This window comes from Thalia democratica, chromosome 2, assembly GCF_965202585.1.
Source record: "Thalia democratica chromosome 2, ktThaDemo2.hap1.1, whole genome shotgun sequence".
NCBI lineage: Eukaryota > Metazoa > Chordata > Thaliacea > Salpida > Salpidae > Thalia > Thalia democratica.
In genome coordinates this window covers 18,310,986-18,331,396 of record NC_139166.1, presented here as the reverse complement: position 1 = coordinate 18,331,396, position 20,411 = coordinate 18,310,986, and the positions used below count along the sequence as shown (strand labels likewise).

The 20,411-nt window shown below is 25.6% G+C and overlaps 7 non-coding genes across 7 annotated transcripts; 3 read left to right on the top strand and 4 right to left on the bottom strand.

The window, feature by feature from the left end:
* Window positions 1-533: 533 nt before the first annotated feature.
* Trnag-ucc (transfer RNA glycine (anticodon UCC)) lies at window positions 534-605 on the bottom strand. Its single transcript has one exon. It is a non-coding gene; the product is annotated as a tRNA-Gly (tRNA).
* Window positions 606-2,365: 1,760 nt separating this feature from the next.
* On the top strand, window positions 2,366-2,436 carry Trnag-gcc (transfer RNA glycine (anticodon GCC)). Its single transcript has one exon. It is a non-coding gene; the product is annotated as a tRNA-Gly (tRNA).
* A 1,547-nt stretch (window positions 2,437-3,983) lies between these two features.
* Trnay-gua (transfer RNA tyrosine (anticodon GUA)) lies at window positions 3,984-4,069 on the bottom strand. Its single transcript is given in 2 exon segments — window positions 3,984-4,019; window positions 4,033-4,069. It is a non-coding gene; the product is annotated as a tRNA-Tyr (tRNA).
* A 2,370-nt stretch (window positions 4,070-6,439) lies between these two features.
* Trnaf-gaa (transfer RNA phenylalanine (anticodon GAA)) lies at window positions 6,440-6,512 on the top strand. The gene has a single exon. It is a non-coding gene; the product is annotated as a tRNA-Phe (tRNA).
* A 1,298-nt stretch (window positions 6,513-7,810) lies between these two features.
* Trnae-uuc (transfer RNA glutamic acid (anticodon UUC)) lies at window positions 7,811-7,882 on the top strand. The gene has a single exon. It is a non-coding gene; the product is annotated as a tRNA-Glu (tRNA).
* A 4,109-nt stretch (window positions 7,883-11,991) lies between these two features.
* On the bottom strand, window positions 11,992-12,063 carry Trnac-gca (transfer RNA cysteine (anticodon GCA)). The gene has a single exon. It is a non-coding gene; the product is annotated as a tRNA-Cys (tRNA).
* A 1,899-nt stretch (window positions 12,064-13,962) lies between these two features.
* Trnaf-gaa (transfer RNA phenylalanine (anticodon GAA)) lies at window positions 13,963-14,035 on the bottom strand. The gene has a single exon. It is a non-coding gene; the product is annotated as a tRNA-Phe (tRNA).
* Between the last annotated feature and the right edge of the window lie 6,376 nt (window positions 14,036-20,411).

The following is a 20,411-nucleotide window of genomic DNA, read 5'->3' as shown; positions in this document are numbered from 1 at the left end:
CAAACAGAATCTAAAACAACATATTGTTTAAGCAGGGTCAACAGAACAATATTTATGAATGTATATTAAAAAGAAAATAGGTACAATTTATGACCTGTTTTTTAACGATATTTTCTAGTAAATATAACTACTAGTTAACTTGGTAGTACATAATTAAGTAGGTGAGCTTTACTTTTGATTTTTGACTTGACTACTAAACCATGAAAAAAATACAGTTATGTAAAAATTAAAAACAAGAGTATTAGTACATTCCAACAAATAACTAGCTACTCGATTTTTTTTTTCAATATCTTGTATCTAGTCATGAAAATAATTACTGAATTACTTGCTTACTACTTGATTCAAACTTTATAATTTCAAAATAAAGTACAGTTAAAAATTGTATATTTACATCAGTAGTCATTCTACAATTTTTATTAAAGTTTCATAAAGCTTGCTAAAATTAGTTTGAAATTATTCATTTCTACTTAAAACATTTCATTATTCCATTCTTACATGCAAAATATTTCACTACTGTACCAAAAATACAAAAGTGCGTCGACCGGGAGTCGAACCCGGAACTAGTGCTTGGAAGGCACCAATGCTAACCGTTACACCATCGACGCTTGTCTCAAGGCGAAAAATTACTGTTTATAAACCCAAATGTCAAGGCAAGTAAATCTGTAGCGCACTCGAATGCTAGCATATGTTCGTTCAAGCGTTAATTTTTTTGCCCTTAGCTCGACAAAATGTGCTATAATATTTCGCTGCAAATTTTAAACGTGTTTTTGCTCGATAGCTTTGACGCTCGTTGAAAATAATCACGTGGTTTAGTAAACTGCAAACTTATAGAGAAATTTTGCTTGCGTTGAATTTTAATTTACGTTGTTCGTTAGCTGTTGTTTAAAACTAATTAGTGAATTTCTTGACGTCATATTTAAGTTTTAGCTACTATGGTTTTTAAAAAAATTGTTTATAATATAGAACTAACGATGAATGGTGTTAATAGTCTAATCAAAAATTAAGTATTTTCCTACAGCTTTCTTTAGGTGAAAAAGAATACCTTAATAGCTTACGCTATCAAGAATAATTATTATATACTACATTTCAGATGAATCATAAACAAATACTTGTTGAATTTTTTTTTCAAATATAAATACCAAATTCTCATTAGCTACAAAATTTACTAATTTCATTAAGTTATGTTAATTTTAAAGCTATGGCTTAAATTTTCTTAATTTAGTAAAGTGTAAATAAAATTCTCATTCTCATAGCCACTATTTAATTTATAATCTAATAAAATAGCTTTGTATGAATTAAATGTTAATTAAAGATTAATCGTACTTATGAAAGGATTCTATCAACTATTTTTTATTATACAGATTCAACTACCATAACCTTACGATTTTTAATGGGATCAGAAGATTAAACTAGGCTAAATATTTTTATCCCAGTATAGTCTTGAGCATTTTGTAGAATAGTTTACTGAACGACAAAAATAAAATACCAAAAGTGTTTGGTCCTAGGACCTGGTGCACGAAAAAACGTTTCTGTTATCGAGTCGTACACTACAAATAGAATACAATTAAGGACCTTTCCAAATAAATACATTTAATAAGAAAGAAATAGTTCCCTGGTTTTATTGGTCATCATCGTGCTTACACAAACGTAAAAAAAGGATATACCTATTAATGTTTCATTCACAAATTTTACTTACTGCTTATGTTATGTTTGAATGCAAACATTTTAATTGTCTAAATTGACACGTCTAAAAGCATTATTAATTTTTAGTTTTGTTTTTTTTAACAACCGGCTTCTAAAATGTTTGACAAAGTTAGATATCAAAGTGACAACTTGGTTTTAACAAAATTTAAGTAAATTTTGATACTTTTACAAAATTTCTCAACTTTTTTCTACTAAGCTTAAGTAGTTGCAACTGTAAATTTGTTTCAGTTTTCAACCAAATAATGTCTGTTATTATTTAAATAAACGAAAATAAAATGGTAAATTAGTTTTGTAAATAAATAAGCTAGTTTTAAATTGCGATATACAAATTTTGGTTAGTGTTACTATCAAAATTTTCTAGTTTGTACATGAATTGTTTTACTGTAATAAAGATAAAATAAGATTTTTAAAATAAATATTCTATTTAAAAATGGTTATAATTTAAAAATGAACAAAAACTAAATATTTAGCCGCTAATAAAATAGTTAAAAAAAAGTAAATACTAAAATGCACTAATATTCAAGTCGCATAAAATCAAAGCTAAATGAACACTTGATTGTTTATATCATCACAACAGTTGCTACTTTTGATAAGCAAATGCAGATACGCTGCATTTGATAATCACTTGGTTTATATATTATAAATTTTGAAGTTGCAACAAGCATTGTTGGTTCAGTGGTAGAATTCTCGCCTGCCACGCGGGAGGCCCGGGTTTGATTCCCGGACAATGCACTTTTACTTATTTGATTGAATATTGTCTTAATTTAGTTTGTTTTATTTTTTCTTATCACATCCGAGAGACTGAATTATTTAAAAAAGATTTTTTTTAATTTCTTTTCAACAAAAAAAAAAGGAAAACTTAAAAATTTACTTTTTTAAATTTTTTAACGAGTTTCCCCTAAAAACTTAAAATTTATTATTTTGGTTTTTTATTAAAGATAACGAGTTGTTTTATACAACAATAATAACCAGCTTAACAGTTTTGTTTATTTTTCATTACTTACTGCTTAATTTTTCAAACTATAAACCAGAGAACAAATTATAATTGTATGCTTTTTGAGCTCGTACTTTAAACACAGCCAAAAAAGTGCAAATTTATCTAAATTATTGTCCTTCATACTATAGCTAAATCTAAATTACTAGTTATTTAATATATAAACCAGAGTCTCTGTAGTCTATTAAGTTTTTAAATGACTTTTGATTTGGTTTAGAAATTATTGAAAGTCATGATTTTAGTTTTTCTTCCTGGTCTTATTATATCACCTCTAATTGTAAACTATGCCATAAATACTTTTCTATGATAACTTTATATAAACTAAAATGTGATCCAAGTTTAAGTGTTTTTGAATCTAAATAAAAAACAGTTTCACTGTTTTTTATTTTCTTTTAACAACTAAAACTTAGTCCGGCTTTTTTGAAATAATTTTTATTAATGTTTCAACTGTGTTGTACATGATTAAGAAAATCATGTTTTGTTTAATGCATTTGAATAACTTGCTTGGTGTGTTTATTAACTTTGTACTAATTCGTATTAGTTTTTATTTATTTTAACTAAAAATGTTTAAAACTAAACTTCTTGACACTTATTTAAAGGAACAAGTTTTTCTTAAGAATAAGTTACACTTTCTACACAAACTTTTTACTTAATCAAAAAGTTCGAACTTAAGCGGCAGAATTTTTACATTTAAAATTAAGTATCAAGGTTATTTGTTATTCTTAGCATTGCTTTTTTGTTTTTGTAATCATAAAACAATGGTAGATCAATCGGCTTTTGTTGGTTACCATTAATATATAAATGGTGCAAGTTTCAATATTAACGACAGAACTAACTTAAAAGTATAACAATTATTTCAATAAAGTCTTCTAGATATTTGTTTTTTGAAAATAAAAGATGACAACAATTAAATGAATTATTTTTATAATACTGCCTTTAAATACTTCATTAATAATTTTTAACAGTAATGTAAGTTTTATCACTAAAAATTTATTTCGTTAAAGAAAAAACTAATATAAAACAAGGAGTTTGCCTGTTTTGGAAAAAAAAAATTAAACCACTAATTATTATTGTGTTTAAATATTTGATGTTTTGTATATTTATCTAGAAATTTAGTTGTTAACAAACTATTTAAATTATAACATGTCTTTTTAGTAAAATACTTCTTTATAAAATGATATTTCATGAAATAGTTAAATTTGTTGATTTTAAAAATAAAAAATGTCAAACAAAACATTATTTATATTAATCACGAAAAACATAAAGTTTGATGAAACTAAAATAATCCTTCGAGCCGGAGTCGAACCAGCGACCTATGGATTTCTAACAACTTGCTACAGTCCACCGCTCTACCAACTGAGCTATCGAAGGCGCTGCAATAATGCACAAATTTGTGTTTATAAACGTTAGTGTTTGAAGCACTTGTGCACTTAACAATTGATTTTGTTTATTAAGTACATCAACACGGCATATTTTAACATAAGTATGCTTTTAAAGTTGAAAATTTTTTGATTGCTTTTATCAACTCACTAGTATGGCCTTATGCGCTTCTACTGTTAAGTTAATATATGCGTACCAATTGAAGTCTTTGAAGCTTAAAAATTTCTTAATACCAATTTACAAACAATATTTTGAGAGTAGACTTTTATAATAGTTTTTAATGCGTACCAACTGAGCTACCGAAAGTTGTTATAGTAAACATGATTGTTTTTTCTATATACTTAAATAATAACTGCATACCTTTACAATTTTTTTTAAAGAAGCTTGTAAACACCGAGAATAATATAAAATTAAATTAGCTTGTTTACATGTGGTTTAAATTGTAATTGTAACCTATCATAGTTCTTAAATCTAAGTTTTTGCACAATTTTATTTGTAAACAGATAAATATGTTTTATATGCTTTTATAACTATACAAAAATTAAATAAAAATTTTAAAATTGTAAAATAAATATTTTATAAATACATTCTAAACTTATGTAAAACAAGTATTACTTTTAATTTAGATTAAAAATATCAAATTTAATAAAAGCTACCATAAAATGTAGGAAATAGTGTTTACAATAAAATTGAAATTGTTTACACTTTTGAAATTTTTTTATAAAAAATGAACTAATAAATGTTTATTAGTTAATAAATAAATGTTGCAGTGTTAAAATTTACATAAATTACAATTAACAAGTCTTATTTTTAAACGGTTTAAAAAAAATTAAATTTAAATAAAACAGTAACTGATTTTATAAACGAAAAGTAAAGTAAGACTTATTTTCGTAATAAACAAATACAAATAAAACTATATAAATGTATTAAAGTATTAGTAAATAAATTTACACTAAACCTTCAAAGTATAATACGACTTTTTGGAATTAATTTTAAAGAAAAATACGGAGGTGGGTTTGAACCCACGCGTGCAGATCACAAACTGTTATGACGTAATTATAGAGTAGTTTTTTTTTTAAAGAATTCCACACAATGAAAACTAGAAATTTTAAAATACAATTTAAATTATAAACATACCCTAAAGAGTTAGTATGTCACAAACTGCATATGTCACAACAGTTTTGTGACGTAATAATGGAAACGTTAATTAATGCATTATAAACGCTACGAATCGCTTGTAATCACATGGGGGTCTGGCTCAGATTGTAGAGCACTCGCTTAGCATGCGAGAGGTACCAGAACTATGCCCGGCTCCTACTCATTTAAATAATGGCTACAATATATACTTTTATCTTATTTGATTTTTTTTAACAATTTAGCTAAAATAAATGAGAGCACAACACTCTTTATTATTTTACTTGTTTTTTTTTTTTGTTTAATATGTAAAAAATACTAATCATTAGTAATAAAACAAGACCTTACTTTTAATACACAGCTTATTGCAGATCTTATTAGAAAAAAATCAGCTCATTGTTTTAATTATACATAATTTTTAAGAACTTATATTTGTTTGAACAAGTTTAATAAAGTTTTTAATAACTTATGATTACTTAATTCATTTTTAATTTTGCAAAGTCAAACATGATTTAGTTAATAAAAAATGATTTAGTAAAATTAAAAATGATTTAAGATATTCAAAGTGTAATAAAAACCGAAAGGTTTTTTCGTACACTAGGTCCTTTGATTAAATATTTTTGAGTGCTTTTTTTGCCGTTCCATAAACTATATAGTAAAATCAAACATGATTTAATTTAGTCCAGCATGATTTAGTAAAACTAAACGGATTTAATTGAGTCATACATGATTCAGTAAATTTATACATGACTTACAGTCATACAAAGGTTAGTGAAATCAAACATGATTTCGTAAAATAAAACTTGATTTAGTAAAATTTAACCTGATTTAGTTAAGTCAAATTTGATTTGATAAATTCAAACATGATTTAATAAAATTTAACCTGATTTAGTAAAGTCAAAAACTTTAATAAAAAGAAAAAATATTTTTTAAAGTCTGACACGATCAAGTAAAGTCATACATTATTTAGTTTAAAACATTTGTTAGATTCTGATTTAGATAATTGAAATATTTTCTAGTATAGTTAAACACAGTTTAGTAAAGTCGAACAAAATTTGTTCCTTTTCTACTTATGTTTTTATAATAAACAAATTGTCTGAAAATAATTTAGTTTATGTAAAGCAAATACTTTTCATGGGTGAAAAGGAAATAGCGAAAATGTTGATGTAATTCAGTATTTGAATTTGTATGATGTATATAAACGTTACAAAATGTTATTTTCCACAAGCCTCGATAGCTCAGTCGGGAAAGCGTCAGACTGAAGATCTGAAGGTCCCTGGTTCAATCCCGGGTCGAGGCATGCCTTTTACCCACTTAAAATGTACTTATCTTTTGTTCATGTTAAAATCACTTTACTTTATATAGTGATTTATTCAACATAGTTGTTTTGTTTCTTAACCTATATATTTTTTCAACGTTATGTAGTTGTGCTTTTTTATGGTTTATGTTACAATGGTTGTGCTTTATGCATTACAATCCCCAAGGTCTGAGTTAGGAGATTACTTTTACTAATTAAATATAAATTAAATGCTAAATATAAGGAGTTGTAAACTTTTTAATACTATATATCTTATTTAAGTTAGAGTCCAGAACACCTTAGTAACAACTATCTTAAAAACTAAGTATGTATAAGTATCAGAGTGATTAGTTATTATGTACTGCTAAATATATATAATACAAGTAAAAACTGTTCTAACAAAGTTTATTCTAAGAAAAGCAATCAAATAAACTCACTAAAGAAGCAACTGAACAACATAAGAGTAACAAGAAAACAATAATACTCTCTGGCGCTAATGTGTGTGGCAAGAATATAGGCAAAAAATAACAAAAATAATTTTTTGTAGCATAAGTTACTTAAGTAAGTTTTAGTTATTTGTAAATTACATTTGTTTATTTTATCAAGTTAAGTTTTACTAAGTTTGAAATATGTTCACCATTAACTGTAAGTTTTAAGAGACTGAAATAAAATTTAAAAGTTGTTGAGTTAGAATTTAAAGTGTTTAAGCGACTTTAAAAGTAGAAAAAGCTTAAACATTATAAAACTTTTTCTAAATGTAGTTTGAACAGATAAAAAAAAAGCTTTATGATAATCTTTTCGAATAATCACTCAGTTTATAAACAGAAAGGTTGTAATTATTTTATTAAAAGTAAGAGGGACTTAACATTTATTTTCTTAAAAAGTATAAAGTAAAGTGTGTAAGTATTTATACAAATAAACTGCAATGCGCTTTAGTAAGACTTTAAAACATATATGTATACATATATTGTTAGGAATGATGTTCTTTAATTTTTTAAACGAAAAATTTTGTCAAAACTTTTTATAAGTTTATGTTTCAATAATTTACAAAACTAAACTAAGTTAAGATAACAACATATAATAAATAACTTACTGTTTATAAAAAAGAACATTTTGATTGTTATGAGTACTTAAAAATTTTTAAAACTTAACATACAAATAGTTTGAAATATAAAGATATAGCACAAAAGTTTCAAGTAATAAAGCTCACAGAAGTTTAAGTTACATAAACGTGCTTTAATTGACACGTCATAACGCTTACGTATACATATATAAATGCAAAAAATTTCTGTTCACAGTAGTCCTACATGGTCTAGTGGTTAGGATTCCTGGCTTTCACCCAGGCGGCCCGGGTTCGATTCCCGGTGTAGAAACTTTTTATTTGAATAGAAAATAAGAAGTTAGTTTTTAAGCTGTGTAACAAATTTCGTTTATAAACTACACAAATCTATGAACACCTTTATGTAACTTTTTGTACTTAAAATACATGAAATTAAATAAATTAAGAAATTAATAAGTTGGATTAAACGTTAGCTTTAATCACATTTTAAATAAAATAGGTTCTTTAAAAAAATCTATTTAAGTTTTACATATATACATCATAAAATAAACTTAATTGAACTAATTAGTAAGTAAGCATTCTTGAAAAAAATATATAGTGCTAAAGAAGTGTTATGTTCGATACTTTAGATGTTTAAGTTCTTATAAAGTTAAATTATAATTCAATATACCTAAAACGTATACAAAAGAGTGATTGTTTTTATTTAGTATTTTAAACTACATTAACGTTACTACCTTTTAAAATGTTATTCATTCATTGTTGTAAAATAAAAAAATTCGAAAAATTATTTCAAATATAGTGTTTAAATAACTGAAACTAAATAAAAGTTAACTTTTTTTTTGTTAAATATTGATTTTTTAGTGAAAGGAAAAAGTTTTAAAGTGTTTTAGTAAGAGTTTGTCGTAAAGGTTTAAAAACTATTGCAAAAGGATTATTCAGCTACAAAAAAATAAGTCGAATTCAATCAGTTGTTAACAGTTTTGCTTTAGGCAACGCTGACAAACTGTTTATACTTTTTTCTGTATTTATCTCAGTGGTAGAGCAATCGACTGCAGATCGATAGGCCCTTGGTTCAAATCCGAGTGTCCCCTCCTCCTCAAATAAAATAAAATAGTATTTTTGATGTCGAATAATTAAGTTTGATGACTTATAGTTTTGCTTCATTCTTAATATTTTTTATGATGTTGAATAATTTTGCTTGATGCTTAATAGTTTTGGTTGATAATTAACAATTTTTGCTTTACGCAAGAAAACTTTGCTTGATGTTGAACAGTTAGGCGGTGTGTCTATACGACTATAAATTAGTAATATATTAATCAACAGCCGTACAACATTTGCACTAGGCTTACAGAATAGCCTTTAGACTGTAATATTAATATCTTTTAAAGTGTTTGTATTTTAACATATTAAATAATTTTTTTCGATTAACTATTCATTTCTTCTAGTATTTAAACTTTTATGTTATGCTTTTAATACTCCGAGTATGTTATAGTATGTACTCCGAAGTTATCTAAAACTTTTAAAGATAATTAAGTTATTACAAAAATAAAATAAAAGACCTTTCTGATTGCTTAACTAGTCAAAAAAAAAATACGTAAACAAGGTTTTGATTTATTTTCAAAAAATAAGTGTTAAAAAATAAAACTGAAACCAATTGCTTTAGTGTATGCAACTTTAGTAATATTGTAATAGTAGTGCTACAATGGTTAACTCAAAGGTTACAAAAAGTGTTCTAATATCAGTAATTTATATTAGCTTACAAGAATAATTTAAAAAGTATTTTCTACTGTTGCAACTTTAGGTTCAGTAACTACGTCAGAAAGTTTGAATAGTTACGTCACAAAGAAGAAAAAGGAGGTACAGGGACAGAAAAACGTACTTTTACACACTGGATCGCGACGAAATTTAAAGAATTCATTACCTCACGTCAGAAAAAGTGTTATGACTTACAAAAACCCGCAGATATCAAAAATGTGGCGTGACGTTTGGAATAAAAAGGAAGAATCTCTCAGTATTTGTTTTGTTAAGTCTATTGAAAATATAAGTGAGAACACAAAACCGTTGCGACCACTGAATTGCGGTGATCATGTCGTGATACTAAATCAAACAGGTAACTTTCCTAGCAAGTGGGGGAATAGTGGAGTGGTGGTGGAAGTGAAGGACTGCCATCAGTGTGTTGTCAAGGTTGATGGATCAGGTCGCTTAACTGTTTAAAATCGTAAGTTTCTAAAAAGATTTACCCCTCCTGTTTGCAAATCTCTAAGTTTTATCCCTTATCTGCGAAAAGCAAACATACCACTGTAAAAGTTTGTCTTTTCTGTTAGGTTGAGAAAAAGATTTCAATAAAAGTTTTAATGTTCTGTGTTTTTATAGAAAAAAGATTCTTTTTGAATAAGCATTGTGTAATTTCCCTCTGTACTAATGGTTTTCTTCAAAATTGATGTTGAACTGGAATTGCTCGGATTTGCTTTAATCTATAATTTCTTGACTTATATTTTCTACAGAAAAGCAAACAGACCGCCAAAGTTTACTGCGAACAACAATGTGTCCGGGATGAGTGTGTGAAATTATCGGATCATTTGCAGCGTTTCCTTGTAAGACTTTACGATGCTTTTCAAGAGTTTCGTGACACCGATGATGCTAACATTCATTTATTGTAAAGTTGGAATGTTCACTGTAAATTAATGTTTTATGGTCTAATGAATGAGTTTCAGTCCAATGGTAACTACCTAAAGTTTGTAGTTGACTTTGCAGCAGACTAGTCTAACAGCCATCTATTCAAATAATGACTACATGAGGACGTAGAGATTGACTTTCAAAAATTCGAACTGTTGATTGGTATCGAGTATTTGGAAATTAAGTGTAGCAGTATCTCGTCAGTGTTTAATGCTATCAGTAATGCACCTTCTACTTTGTTTAAAGTCGAAAATATGATAAACATGTTTATCAGCAAATTAAGTGAAGTTTCAAGATGGTTAGATGAATGACGTGTGGTTTCGTTCTTAAAAGCTGAAAAGTTCAAATCGGTGAAGCAATTAAGTTTTTGAATGCTTGTATTCAGCAACTGAGTTAAGAAAAGTAAAGATTAAGCTTCAAATTTTTTGTTAAAGTTTGTTTGTTTAAGTTGTAGTTTGTTTTAACAAATCATTTACTAGTGAACTAAGTTAATCGTAAATTTTGAAATGATTTTTGTCTTTCTGAGTTTGATTTCGTTGAATTTTAGACCTGAAAAATGTTTTTAAGTTGTAACAAATTGTTTAAAAAATTTTTTTGTTTCACTAGGTAAATTTATCGTTTTATCTCCTTAGTAGATAAAATCTGGGGGGAGATGTAGAAGTATTTACCTAGTTTTAGTTATGTTTTATATTACAGACTTTATCATTCTTTTAACTAGTTTGTGAATAAACTCAACAAAGAAAGATATATTTATTTAGTAAGTAGAAGAAAATGATCAATTTCTATAACAAACAATGCATAGGCAAACATAAATAGTTTATAAAAATTGCAATTGTAAACTTAATTTATTTTCTTAAAAAATATTTATCAACTAGTCTGACAGAAATTTGAACCCTTGACCGTTGGATAAAATGTCCTAAGCTTTACCGACTGAGCTAGCCAGGCTCATGTCAATATTGAAATTGTAGCGTTTATAAATAAAACCGTCATACATTGTGACGTAACTATTCAAACTTTCTGACGTAGTTATTGAACCTAAAGTTGCAACAGTAGAAAATACTTTTTAAATTATTCTTGTAAGCTAATATAAATTACTGATATTAGAACACTTTTTGTAACCTTTGAGTTAACCATTGTAGCACTACTATTACAATATTACTAAAGTTGCATACACTAAAGCAATTGGTTTCAGTTTTATTTTTTAACACTTATTTTTTGAAAATAAATCAAAACCTTGTTTACGTATTTTTTTTTTTGACTAGTTAAGCAATCAGAAAGGTCTTTTATTTTATTTTTGTAATAACTTAATTATCTTTAAAAGTTTTAGATAACTTCGGAGTACATACTATAACATACTCGGAGTATTAAAAGCATAACATAAAAGTTTAAACACTAGAAGAAATGAATAGTTAATCGAAAAAAAAATATTTAATATGTTAAAATACAAACACTTTAAAAGATCTTAATATTACAGTCTAGAGGCTATTCTGTAAGCCTAGTGCAAATGTTGTACGGCTGTTGATTAATATATTACTAATTTATAGTCGTATAACACACCGCCTAACTGTTCAACATCAAGCAAAGTTTTCTTGCGTAAAGCATAAATTGTGAATTATCAACCAAAACTATTAAGCATCAAGCAAAATTATTCAACATCATAAAAAATATTAAGAATGAAGCAAAACTATTAGTCATCAAGCTTAATTATTCGACATCAAAAAATCTATTTTGTTTTATTTGAGGGGGAGGGGACACTCCGATTTGAACCAAGGGCCTATCGATCTGCAGTCGATTGCTCTACCACTGAGCTATATCCCCTCGCATCCATATAAATACAGAACAAATTATAAACAGTTTGTCAGCGTTGCCTAAAGCAAAACTGTTAACAACTGATTGAATTCGACTTATTTTTTTGTAGCTGAATAATCCTTTTGCAATAGTTTTTAAACCTTTACGACAAACTCTTACTAAAACACTTTAAAACTTTTTCCTTTCACTAAAAAATCAATATTTAACAAAAAAAAGTTAACTTTTATTTAGTTTCAGTTATTTAAACACTATATTTGAAATAATATTTCGAATTTTTTTATTTTACAACAATGAATGAATAACATTTTAAAGGTAGTAACGTTAATGTAGTTTACAATACTAAATAAAAACAATCACTCTTTTGTATACGTTTTAGGTTTATTGAATTATAATTTAACTTTATAAGAACTTAAACATCTAAAGTATCGAACATAACACTTCTTTAGCACTATATATTTTTTTCAAGAATGCTTACTTACTAATTAGTTTAATTAAGTTTATTTTATGATGTATATATGTAAAACTTAAATAGATTTTTTTTAAAGAACCTTTTTTATTTAAAATGTGATTAAAGCTAACGTAGGAATCCTAACCACTAGACCATGTAGGACTACTGTGAACAGAAATTTTTTGCATTTATATATGTATACGTAAGCGTTATGACGTGTCAATTAAAGCACGTTTATGTAACTTAAACTTCTGTGAGCTTTATTACTTGAAACTTTTGTGCTATATCTTTATATTTCAAACTATTTGTATGTTAAGTTTTAAAAATTTTTAAGTACTCATAACAATCAAAATGTTCTTTTTTATAAACAGTAAGTTATTTATTATATGTTGTTATCTTAACTTAGTTTAGTTTTGTAAATTATTGAAACATAAACTTATAAAAAGTTTTGACAAAATTTTTCGTTTAAAAAATTAAAGAACATCATTCCTAACAATATATGTATACATATATGTTTTAAAGTCTTACTAAAGCGCATTGCAGTTTATTTGTATAAATACTTACACACTTTACTTTATACTTTTCAAGAAAATAAATGTTAAGTCCCTCTTACTTTTAATAAAATAATTACAACCTTTCTGTTTATAAACTGAGTGATTATTCGAAAAGATTATCATAAAGCTTTTTTTTTATCTGTTCAAACTACATTTAGAAAAAGTTTTATAATGTTTAAGCTTTTTCTACTTTTAAAGTCGCTTAAACACTTTAAATTCTAACTCAACAACTTTTAAATTTTATTTCAGTCTCTTAAAACTTACAGTTAATGGTGAACATATTTCAAACTTAGTAAAACTTAACTTGATAAAATAAACAAATGTAATTTACAAATAACTAAAACTTACTTAAGTAACTTATGCTACAAAAAATTATTTTTGTTATTTTTTGCCTATATTCTTGCCACACACATTAGCGCCAGAGAGTATTATTGTTTTCTTGTTACTCTTATGTTGTTCAGTTGCTTCTTTAGTGAGTTTATTTGATTGCTTTTCTTAGAATAAACTTTGTTAGCACAGTTTTTACTTGTATTATATATATTTAGCAGTACATAATAACTAATCACTCTGATACTTATACATACTTAGTTTTTAAGATAGTTGTTACTAAGGTGTTCTGGACTCTAACTTAAATAAGATATATAGTATTAAAAAGTTTACAACTCCTTATATTTAGCATTTAATTTATATTTAATTAGTAAAAGTAATCTCCTAACTCAGACCTTGGGGATTGTAATGCATAAAGCACAACCATTGTAACATAAACCATAAAAAAGCACAACTACATAACGTTGAAAAAATATATAGGTTAAGAAACAAAACAACTATGTTGAATAAATCACTATATAAAGTAAAGTGATTTTAACATGAACAAAAGATAAGTACATTTTAAATGGGTAAAAGGCATGCCTCGACCCGGGATTGAACCAGGGACCTTCAGATCTTCAGTCTGACGCTCTCCCGACTGAGCTATCGAGGCTTGTGGAAAATAACATTTTGTAACGTTTATATACATCATACAAATTCAAATACTGAATTACATCAACATTTTCGCTATTTCCTTTTCACCCATGAAAAGTATTTGCTTTACATAAACTAAATTATTTTCAGACAATTTGTTTATTATAAAAACATAAGTAGAAAAGGAACAAATTTTGTTCGACTTTACTAAACTGTGTTTAACTATACTAGAAAATATTTCAATTATCTAAATCAGAATCTAAGAAATGTTTTAAACTAAATAATGTATGACTTTACTTGATCGTGTCAGACTTTAAAAAATATTTTTTCTTTTTATTAAAGTTTTTGACTTTACTAAATCAGGTTAAATTTTATTAAATCATGTTTGAATTTATCAAATCAAATTTGACTTAACTAAATCAGGTTAAATTTTACTAAATCAAGTTTTATTTTACGAAATCATGTTTGATTTCACTAAACTTTGTATGACTGTAAGTCATGTATAAATTTACTGAATCATGTATGACTCAATTAAATCCGTTTAGTTTTACTAAATCATGCTGGACTAAATTAAATCATGTTTGATTATACTATATAGTTTATGGAACGGCAAAAAAAGCACTCAAAAATATTTAATCAAAGGACCTAGTGTACGAAAAAACCTTTCGGTTTTTATTACACTTTGAATATCTTAAATCATTTTTAATTTTACGAAATCATTTTTTATTAACTAAATCATGTTTGACTTTGCAAAATTAAAAATGAATTAAGTAATCATAAGTTATTAAAAACTTTATTAAACTTGTTCAAACAAATATAAGTTCTTAAAAATTATGTATAATTAAAACAATGAGCTGATTTTTTTCTAATAAGATCTGCAATAAGCTGTGTATTAAAAGTAAGGTCTTGTTTTATTACTAATGATTAGTATTTTTTACATATTAAACAAAAAAAAAACAAGTAAAATAATAAAGAGTGTTGTGCTCTCATTTATTTTAGCTAAATTGTTTAAAAAAATCAAATAAGATAAAAGTATATATTGTAACCATTATTTAAATGTGTAGGAGCCGGGCATGGTTCTGGCACATCTCGCATGCTAAGCAAGCGCTCTACAATCTGAGCCAGACCCCCATGTGATTACAAGCGATTCGTAGCGTTTATAATGCATTAATTAACGTTTCCATTATTACGTCACAAAACTGTTGTGACATATGCAGTTTGTGACATACTAACTCTTTAGATTATGTTTATAATTTAAATTGTATTTGAAAATTTCTAGTTTTCATTGTGTGGAATTCTTTAAAAAAAACTACTCTATAATTACGTCATAACAGTTTGTGATCTGCACGCGTGGGTTCAAACCATAGAAGCCAAATGTAGCTGAAACGCGGAAATTTTGTTAAAAAATGAGCTATTTTCCACAATAGCTGTTAGCTTAGCATAAACCTCTTTTAACCTAAATTTTGACTTTTATAGCAGAACGGCCTCAAGGGGCGTCACATAAACGTAAAGGGGAGTCCCGTTGTAAAAAAAACATTTTGAAAAATAATTTATCAAAGTTTATAAACTGTAGTAACAATGCTTGTAACTACAAGTTGTATTGTAAGGTTTAAAATAATAAATTTAAACTGTGACAAGTTAAAACATTATAAAAGTTTCTAAAGGAACACTGCTCTTCAAATAAATTAAATTCGGAAATATTTAAAAAATGCTCATGCTCATAACTTTTATAAAAAAAATCATCAGTATTAAAAAGCCAATTTTTAGTATGTTTTAAAATTTCAATTAGTTATATATATTTTTAATTTTTTCAGGTAGAAAATTAAATAATGTATTTAAATGTTAATTTATACTTATTTAAACCTTTTTACATTGTTTAACGAAAATAAGACGAAATATATTCAGCAAAATATTAAGCTTAGTAAGTTATTTATGAAACATTGCCAAATCCTTAATTACACTGAAAATACAATTTTTTTTAATTTACAAAGTGTTCAATTTAATGTTAAGAATCAAAATAGAGGGTGAAGTAAATCTGATGGTTTTCTACCATAAAAAATTAAAATATCTTAGAAATAAAATAATAAATTGTGATTAAAGTCTTAAAATACTTAAAGATTTTTATCAAAAAGTTTTCTTTTTGTTTAATTTTTGTATTCAATTTTATATATTTGAATGTTATAATGAATTTCTAAATGACTTGATTAAATTTCAAGTTACTATTTATTCAAACATAAGTTTATCATTTTTTCAAAAACAAAAATATTGTTTAAATTTTTTTTTAATTTTTGGAAATGTCTCTTTGACTTAATTTTTGCACATTTTTGCTGGTCACTATTTACCTAAAAAAAAAAACAATAGATTGAGTCTTAATGAAATGGGTAAATAAGATTTCTTGAAACATCCTATCTGCAAAATTTAATTTAATTATGCCACACATTTTTAAAGTTTAGGACTGTTTGTATAGTAGCCATATACAAAGTAGCCTACAAATGTGCATAACTGTGTAAACCATTAAAATAATAAAGTTGGTTAACATGTGTTATTAAGTTAGTCCAGTTTTATAAGCTAAATCTTATTAAAAATATCTTTAAAGACTCTCCTTTTGTAACAACTAAATATTTTAACTGTATACTTATTAATTATTCAAGAATTAGCTAAATGACTTTAGACTAGTAAAAAACATTTTACGTATTATTTTAAAACTTAACAGTTATATAATGATTTCTTTTTAATATTTAACACTTTATTTACTCTATTTAGCTCTTCTTTGATTTCTTAAATAAGTTCTTCTGTTATTTGATAAATATTTTTGTTTCAATTTTGGTTTTGATAAATCATGTTTTTCAAGAATTCTAGAAGTTATGATTTTATAGCTTAAGTTTAGAAGTGTACAAATTTTTCTAAAAACAGCTGTGTTTAAATCAAAATCTAAACAATGTCTTTTATTCACTAAAAAAAATTAACAAAGTATTATGTAAAACAATCCTAAAAAAATTAAAAATAAGTTTTGTGTATTTAGTATATTAAAATGGTAGTTAAATAATTGATCTTAATCATCTTATTGTTACAAAAAGGAATCATTAAGAACAGTTTTAATCAATATTCATTAAAAAAACTTGATGGATTTGCTTCATTAAAAAAGTTTTCAGCTCACATTTCCCATATCCTACAATATATGAGCAAAAAATAAAATTTTGTCTTTTAAAGCATTCAAATAGTCAATGAAAATGTACATTAATTTTTGTGGTGGACTTTAGATAAAATGATTGTGCTAAAAATTAATGTTTCTGTTTTAAAATTTGTTTGTATAATGTAGAAATTTAACCTCAGTAGATTAGTTTTTTTATAGTATCATCCATAAAGTCTATAGTAAGACTTTTTATACAACCAAAAACAGTTTCAATTAACTTTTAAGATATATTCAGTTAAAAAAAGTTTCAGATACATACTGTGTGTGGCACTCTTAGGCTAGTATGAACTTTTTTTGAAATCTCATGCTAGTGTTGATTTTTAAGTATCTCATACTAGTTTTTATGCCTTTATTATTTCTTATTTCTTACAAATATTGATTTTTAAAGTTCTTCTGTAATTATTTAGGTATCTTTTTGTGTTTAAACTTAATTAGTATTATTTTTATTCAAAAATTTGCTAACAAAAACGTTTTGTTTCTATTTCATTATAAACTCTAACTAGTCTCAGGTAACACAGGCTGACTATTTTGCCTCAAAGAGTGGCAATTCTGATTATTATTAACTCAGCTAAATTATAATTATTTCAACTTAGTAGTTAGAATAGTTAAAAGCAAAGTATACATTTGTAAGTTGTTTAAAAAGTAGGAAAAACATCTATCTAACTAACTAATGAATTTTTATTAAGTATTAAGTAAAAAAAACAATTTAATATTTATTTTAATACCTTATTACTAACAAAACAATGTTTTACTCCTATATTTGCATATAGGAGATGCTCAGTTGTTGTTAACAAATCTGGAAAAAAATTTGAACAAATAAATGGAAGTAAAATGAAACTAAAAACAAAATATTGAAATATGCATTTAATTCAAGAACTTTAAATTGATTAATTTAAAAAAAGTAACAATATTAGTAAAAAATATGTACAATTATGATTCCCAAGATTTATTTAATCCAAAATACTAAGAAAATATTATTTGTTATTTTATGATAGTTAACTTTATAACAGCATATTTAATATAAAGCACTAAAACATTTATTTGTCACAGCTGGTTAAAAATGATAACAGTCGAAGTTGAAGCATCTACTAGGAAGAATAAACAAAAATACACTTCTAAATGGAAATCTGTTCCTGGGTTTAAAGGTAAAGTAGTTGGTTATTGCTTTACATAAATAAGACTTATCTATTAAATACAGAATATGATTTTACTAATAGACTGGATTATGCCTGATGTATCTAGTTCATACCACGTAAGATGTAGACATTGTAAGAAGAGATTACAAGCAAAATGCTCAAGTCTTAAATACCATGCTAATACTAGCCAACATTTGAAAAAAGTTACTTTTAACTAATCATTCTACCAAAAAGTTTGAATAACAATTAAAAACTTACTTTTAACTAATCATCCTACCAAAAAGTTTGAATAACAATTAAAAACATGTTAAGGGCATAGGGATGTAGATCACCATTTTTACAATTTAGTCTTATAATATCGAATTTTAAGTAAGCTACAAGTTGCTTTTTACAAATTAAAAAAAAATCAAATTACTTTTTGAGATATAGCAGGTCAAATTGGACGACAACAATAGGTTCCTTTGGGGAGGGGCAAACTAAAACAGCAAAAAAAGACTACTTCACTAAAAATCTATCTTCTTCTACGTTTTTCGAGATAAATGCCACAAACTTTCAGAATATGCTCCTTGCGATTTTTAAAAAATTGTGTTGGAAGAGAATTTAAACAAATAAAAGTAAATAATTTGTGACAAAAAAACAAAAAAAAATCTGTTTGTTTTTTGTTTATTTTTTATAATTTTATTTTTTTAATTTTAAAAACATTATTCTTTCTGACAAAGTTTTAAAGTACTTTAGACAACATATCCTGAAAGTTTGAGGTATTTATCTCAAAAAACGTAAAAGAATATAGATTTTTAGTGAAGTAGTCTTTTTTTGCTGTTTTAGTTTGCCCCTTCCAAAAGGAACCTATTGTTGCCTCCCACTTTGACCTGATATATCTCAAAAATTGTTTTTTATTATTATAATCAGTAAAAACCATCTTGTAGCTTAAAAACTCAATAAAATAAGATGAAAATGTGAAAAAAGTGTTTAACCCCCCATGCTTTTGATACTTTTATTAAAATTTGTTAGGATTTCTTGGTTTTAAAGATAACTAAGTTAATTTTCATACTGCTCTATTTGCATGTAGTTTTTATAGATATTCATGATTAAAACTTTAGTAACAGGTTAACTCATTATTTTTTTTTATAAATGGGACTAATTAAGCATGCTTGTTTTCTAAAATATTATCATTTTGTATAAACTTTACCTGAACACAGTCGTCCATTAAGTATGATAAAATAATCTCGCTGAAAAAAATTTGTACAAAGAGTTAAACATAGTTTAACAAAGTTTGATTTCTTTGTTTTAAAATTAGTTTTGTTGTTTTTCTGCTCTAAGTATCTAAGGAATTATGTAAGTTTAAATCCAACTAGTTTTTGCCTATACAGTTTGAAAACTACTCCAAATTCTTCATAGTTTTGACAAAATTTTCTTGCAGAATGTTAGAGAAAAGTTTCTGTAAGACTAATTTAGAGAAACTTTTTTAGCATTTTTCTTAAACTTTGTTGAAATGGTATTGGTAAATACAATAAGTTATTTAAAAACTTAAAATTTTTAATTTAATTTTTTTATTTGATATTTAAAAAGAAAAAGTGCAAATAGGCATCAGGATGTTGCTTGTATAAACCTAAAATTAGTTAATTTCCTATTGATTGTTTTATTTTGTAAAATTGTATATAGAATTCTTATCATATATGCTAAAACATAAAAAAAATGAAGATATTTCAGCACCAAGCAGTCAAAATATTCTCTTTTAGAAACACTTTGTAGTTTATTACCATAAATACATCAATGAAATTTTCAAAAGAGTATCAATTTTCTAATGAGAAAATATACCTTTTTTTTCAAATTTTCAAAGAATTCAGGCATTTTTTAACACTAAACCGAAGAAAACAAAATGTAGTTGCTGTTGGCCTTAATTTTGACATAAATTTGAGGTTTTTTCAACTTATTTTCTATTTCAAAAAAGTAAAAATTTGCTACATTTAAGCTTACAAAACTTTTATTAAACTTCAAGCAGAATAGAATTAAAGCCAATTTAAAAAAAGGAAGCCTAGCTATAAATAACTAACTAAATCTCTGGG